Source organism: Octodon degus, unplaced genomic scaffold (assembly GCF_000260255.1).
Source record: "Octodon degus isolate 3935 unplaced genomic scaffold, OctDeg1.0 scaffold00206, whole genome shotgun sequence".
NCBI lineage: Eukaryota > Metazoa > Chordata > Mammalia > Rodentia > Octodontidae > Octodon > Octodon degus.
The window spans coordinates 4,306,462-4,313,567 of record NW_004524782.1 but is presented as its reverse complement, the minus strand read 5'-3'; positions in this window follow the sequence as shown (position 1 = coordinate 4,313,567).

The window sequence follows — 7,106 nt, the reverse complement described above, 5'->3', positions numbered from 1 at the left end:
AAACGGAAATTATCCCATGCACATTATCTGACCACAGTGCAATGAAACTGGAAATAAATGAAAAAAACAAACCAGAAAAATCTTTAAATACATGGAAATTAAATGACACCCTACTCAGCAACCAATGGGTCACAGATGAAATTAAACAAGAAATTCAACAATATCTACAATTCAATGAAAATTCAAGCGCAGCTTATCGGAATTTATGGGATATGATGAAAGCAGTTGTCAGAGGGAAATTCATAGCTGTGAACACACACATTAGGAAAACAGAATGGAAATAAATAAACAACCTAATGCTGCACCTTCAACAACTAGGAAAGGAAGATCAAACCAAACCCAGAGCGCAAAGACAGGAGGAAATCATAAAGTTTAGAGCAGAAATTAATTCAACTGAGACGAAGAAAACAATTCAAAGAATTAAAAAAGCAAAAAGCTGGTTCTTTGAAAGATTAAATAAAATCGATAAGACCCTAACTAACCTCATAAAACAGAGAAAAGAATAAATTCAAATACAACCAATAAGGGATGAAAAGGGTGTAATTACCAGAGACCTAGTGGAAATTCAGAAGATTATGAATAGCTACTTTGAGAATATTTACTCTCACTGAAGAGAAGTCACAGAAGAAATGGACAGATTCCTAGAAAGGTACAAATTACCACAACTGAATCGACAAGATATAACCACTTTCAATAGCCCAATAACAGCCAATGAAATCGAGATGTAATTAAAAACCTACCAACAAAGAAAAGTCCAGGTCCGGATGGATTCACAGCTGAATTCTACAAGACATTTACAGAAGATGGAGTCCCTACACACCTCAAACTTTTCCATGACATTGAAAAGGAAGCAATCCTCCCAAAATCATTCCAGGAGGCAAGTATTATACTGATTCCAAAACCAGAGAATGACTCAAATAAGAAAGAGAATTACAGACCAATCTCCCTCATGAACATTGATATCAAAACCCTCAATAAAATCCTAGCAAATAGTATACAGAAAATCATCAAGAAGATCATACACCATGACCAGGTGGGATTCATCCCAGGGATGCAAGGATGGTTCAATATTCGAAAATCTATAAATGTAATACTCTATATCAATAGAGCGGAAACGAAAACCCACATGATCATCTCCATTGATGCAGAAAAGGCTTTTCACAACTTTCAAGACTCACTTATGTTCAAAGTCCTACAGAAAATTGGAATAAAGGGCTCCTACTTCAATCTTGTAAATTCCATTTATGAAAAAGAAATGGCTAACAGAATCCTAAGTGGGGTAAAACTGACATCTTTTACTCTTAGATCTGGTACAAGCGAAAGATGTCCTCTACCACCACTCCTATTCAATATATTTCTGGAAACATTAGCTACAGCGATTGGACAAGAGAAAGAAATAAAAGGAATAATAATAGGTAAAGAAGAACTTAAATTATCTTTATTTGCAGATGACCTGATACTTTACTTAGAAGACCCAAAAAAATCCACAAAGAAGCTACTAAATTTAAAGCAGAAATTCAGTAGCATAGTAGGTTAAAAAGTCAATACCCAAAAGTCAATAGCATTCCTCTACACAGACAACAAACACACTGAGAAGGAAATTATAGAAGTGATACCTTTTACAATAGCACCGAGGAAAATGAAATAACTTAGAATTAATCTAACTAAAGAAGTCAAAGATCTTTTCAAGGAATATTACAGTACCCTGAAAAAAGAGATTGTAGAGGATTTCAGAAAATGGAAAGATATTCCATGCTCCTGGATAGAAAGAACCAACACTGTGAAGATGACTATACTCCTAAATTTGCTGCACAGATTTAATGTAATCCCTATCAGACCAGCGACACACCTTACAGACCTAGAGAAATCATTTGTAAAATTTTTCTGGAACCAGAGAAGACCTAGAATAGCAAATGCAATTCTGGGTCATAAATAAAAGACAGGAGGCATTACAATTCCCGACTTGAAATTATACTACAAGGCTTCTGTGATAAAATCAGCATGGTACTGCCAAAAAAATAGACATGAGGAACAATGGAATAGATTATAAGATGCTCAATCCCCCACAAACACACTCAGCCATCTTATCTTTGACAAAGGGGCCAAACATACTCAGTGGAAGAAAGATAGCCTCTTTAAAAAATGGTGCTGGAAAAACTGGCTCTCTACATGCCAAAACCTGAAACTTGACCAAGGTCTATCACCATGCACAAAACTAAAGTCAAAATGGATTAAAGATCTAAACATTAAAGCAGAGACACTAAATCTCCTGGAAGAGAAAGTGGAAGGAACTCTTGAAGACATAGGGTTTTGCAAAGACTTCATGATCAGAAATCTAATCGCACAGGAAACATTTGAAAGAATTAACAACTGGGAACTGCTCTTACTGAGAAGTATTTTTACGTCAAAAGAAATTACCAACAAAGTGAAAAGACAACCCACAAATTTGGAAAAAATCATGCCAAATAAGTACTCTGGCAAAGGTCTGCTCTCTAGAATTTATAAAGAACTAAAAAACACAAGGGCCCCAAAATTTAGAGACCCAATCCAGAAATGGGCATCCTTGATGAACACACACTTCTCAGAGGATGAAATTAAAGAAGTAAATAAATATACGAAAAAATGCTCCACATCACTAGCCATCTGCCAAATGCAAATTAAAACACTATTGAGATATCATCTCAGCCCAGAAAACATGGTTACAGTAACGAAATCACCCAATAACAAATGTTGGAGAGGCTGTGGGGAAAAAGGAACCCTTCTCCACTGCTGGTGTGAATATAGACTGGTGCAACCTTTATGGAAATCAGTATGAAGACTCATTGGAAGTGATGAACTGGAAATCCCATTTGAACCAGCTATTTCTCTAATGGGAATTTTCCCAGAGGATCGGAAAACTTCCTATCATAATGATACATGTGTGCCTATGTTTATGGCAGCACAATTTGTGATTGCCAAATCTTGGAAATAACCAAGATGTCCATTACCTGAGGAATGATTGAAAAAGATGTGGCATTTTTACACAATGGAGTATTATTCAGGTATTAAGAATGATAAAGTCGAAGCCTTTATATTGAATTTGATGCCACTTGAACAAATACTCATCAGTGAAATAAACGAGAAACACATGTGTAAATATCGTATAGTCTCCCTAGTATAAGAACTCAAAAGAAGAAATACAAATAGAAATGTATAATACAAGTAAAAAGAAAGCAGAATCTCAAGGACTAATCAGGAGAGGGAAAGGAGAAGAGCTATGAAACATGAATAAGTCAAGCCATACAGTTATATGTAAAAGATGAGCAAGGCAATGATCCTGAGAATCTTTGGTAGATTTTTTAATCTAGCAGTTAATTGGAAAGATTCTCACGCTGACTAACTATATATACTGATACCTGTGAACTAAGATACTGCACTGTAGATGGTAATTTGTAATAGTAGTTTCATGCTTGGAGTGCCTGTCATTCTGGTCTTCTGAATACTGGCTGCTTTTCATGACGTGCCACTTGCTGCTATGTTGTCTCTCGGTAGGTGGATGTTCAAGAAGAAGGGGATGGTGAATGAAAACAAGAGACAGGAAAAGAAATATTGTGGGAATGTCCTACTTCAAGGTTGTATATGGTGAGATTTTTGGAGTTATGTGTAAACATGAATTTTACAATTCTTTATGCCTATTTTTAAAATATATTCTAATTTTTGAATGTTTTTCTATCATATTCTGTAGGAACTTAAAGTTCAACATATCAATACTTGATGAAAAATACCTGTTCCATATTATACCTAAAATGCTTGATATGCAGACGGATAGTGAGGTTAAGCTTAACAGCCTAAGTTGTATGGTAATAACAATAAGCTTGTCTTCTGGATGGTTAACAACCTAAGTTTGCAGAGCAAAATTAGAGAAAAGGGAGGGTCACAAGGAAAGCCAACATTTTGGCCCTAGCCTTCTAAGATCAATTAAGACTCAGGCCATATGAGAACTTGCACTGTAATGTCATGTAACTCAGTAGTGTCCCAAATTTTCGGATCAAGTTTATTATGGGGCCAAAGAAGAAAGTGATCGATGATGTAATGTGTGCCTAAGGAGAGCCACATGGAGAGAAAACTTTCTCTCAGGCTTTCACAGAGAGCACATTGGCCAAGAAATGGCCGTGACTCCTCCACATGACTGATTATGGACAAAGTTCTGCAATCTGAGGTACAGTATCTCAGGTTTTATCCTGAGGGAATTTCACTGACCTTTTCTGACCCAAAAGTTACAACTCTTGTTGCATAGGTCCTGCTTTACCTTGGTCTTAACCATCCAGCCGAAAAGTATGAGAACAAAATATATGAAGTAAAGCTATGCTGTTATGTTGAGAAGTAGGAGACTCACGTCAACAATTTCTGTCATTGCCAGTCAAGCGGAAGACCCAATACTATTATGGGCTACTGGACTCATTTGGAATATTTTTCTGAGTTTACACACCTATAATATTCAAATAACGGAACTTAACAAAAAACCGTAAACAGATGAATGTCCATTTTGTATCTGTGTATTCAAAACGCTTAGGTTAGATATATAGTTACATTCTCTTAATGAATAGAGTGATTTTTTCTAATGGTGTGTGTAAATAAAATAGCATGTCTGCATCTTGAACAGTAATTAACCACTAGGAAGAATGTATGCAATGTGTGAATTATTGAAACTGTCCTACCAATTTGATTTGAAATTGTCTCATTGCTATTTGTTTATGAATAAAATTATGGGGAAAAATAAAAAAAAATTAAAAAAGAATATAAATCATTCCACAATTAAATAGACTACAAAAGGTTAACTCAAAATGAATATATATGTTTCTGCACAATACACCATTGATGGAGAATAACTGCAGTTCAGAGAGAGACGCTTACTTGTTTTGCACTATTGAGATGAAAATTTCTCAGGTTCAAGTTCTAACACTACTGTTACAAGAGGCAGAGAGAATAAAAGGTGGGAGTGGATACATACCCAAGTGTATTGATGGGATATACTGACTGAAATTTCCAGGAAAATTTTAGAGAGCTGTGGTTAGAGTTGTTAATTCATGGGCATTACTAGAATATTCACACCACTTAGAATTCACTGGGTGATAGCTTCCAAATCCTAACTCCATAGATGGCTGATAAACCCCACTATAATTTGGGCACCTATATCCAGTAGAGCTAAACAATTCTGGATACCTATTTTCCCTCAGACTTACAAGCATGTTGGTATTATTTATCAATTATACTTAAGTGATGTCTAACAACAGAGAGATCAGGGTTTGGAGATTAAGGTTCTGATGAGTATTAGTCAGCAGCGCCATAGTAAGGCACAATTTTTTGAGTACTAGCAAGCCTTTGGTTGCTTACAGTTCAAACATATCAACTTAGAAATTAATTTCTTCATTGAAATATTCATATCAGATTGGCATTCCTTGACCATTAAATTTATAGTAAAGAACATTAACCATAAACACACACATGAAAGTTTTAATTCTGTCTACTACAGCAGCTTCAGTAACATGATAGATAAGGGCAAATTCTTATTGGCATGCACAAATTGGAACAAAGATTTTTTGTTTTGTTCTCAGGAGTCATATTTTACACCCAACTTTTAAATACCATTTACAGGCATTTTCTCAGAACACACAGGATGTGCGTATGACACAATAGACCTTACTCTTTTTGTTATTTTTGGAACAAGGTCTTTGAAGTCACATGCGATTGTCCAGTCTCTCCCGTAGTGAAGATCTACTCAAAAAATACAAGAGACATAGGCATGCAAGGATTTATATACACCTGAACACATTCAAAATTAGATTCATGGATCTTCCAGTATGTACTTCAAGTGAAATGACCCATGTGTTCCTCAGTGGATACATAATACCTGTGAAGAAATCCATCTATTGCTTATTAGCACTCTTTCTGTTGTGAGAATTCACCAAAGTTTCCCTCTGAGGATTGTTTGTATCCTTTAGGTTCTGTTAAGTTGTATATGCATTTTTATTTGATTATAGATACTTTTCAGGTTCTTCTTTGATTTCTTCTGCAACATATTTAGTGTTTAAGAGGGTATTATTTATATTTCATATATTTATGAAGATTTTCTGATGGTTTTTCAATAATGTCTAATTTCATTGCACTGTGCTCAGATAATATTCATGGGGCAATTTCAATCATTTTGCGTTTACTTAAAAATGTTCCATGGGGGTAATATATGATATATTTTAGAGAATGTCACAATTGTTCTTGACAAGATGTGTATTCAGATGTTGTGAGGAACACTCTGTAAAGATCTACTAAGTCTGTTCACATGTTTTGTGTATTCTTTTTTGTTTATTTACTTTAAATTTTATTTTAGGGGACAGGGAGATAACTCAGTAGAATAAGCACTTGCCTGGCAAGCGCAAGGGCCTGAATTAAATCCTCAATTCCACCAAAGGAAAAAAAAAGATAAGTAAATAAAGAAAAAAACCAAATAAATAAATAAATTTTATTTTAAAGAGTAAAAGTAGGGCTGGGGAGATGGCTCAGTGGAATAAGCACGTTCCTGGCAAGCACAAAGGTCTGAGTTCAATCCTTGGTTCTGAAAAAAAAAAGAATAAAAGTAAAAACAAACAGCAGAAACCAAGACAGAAGCAGAGCATCAAACAATACATATGGTACAGAAGTTCAAAACAAAAATAAAAATTTAAAAATGGTTGTAGTTTACATATTTTGATCCTCAAACTGTTTTTGAGATTAAAGATATAGGCATGCAGCTTTGGTCAAATAATTGAACACAAATGTTAACTTTCAATACATCTGAAATTTTTCTTGTGCTTTATTTACTTTAGTCTTTTTAAAATTTATCTTAAAGAGAGTATACTAACTGATGACTTCGGAAGTAGTACACTATTAGAAGAAATAGATGAGAAGCACTCAACCATGATTTTGTACTGCACTTTGCTCTCTTCAGTGTAGTTACTCAGATTACAGATATTAGCATATACTTAGTCAAAGTGAACATTTTGAAAATTAATTATTACTTTTTCCAGTTGGTTATTTGAATATATTTTCACATACATTAGATGTCATATGGTTCCTAGCCCAAATAACCCTAT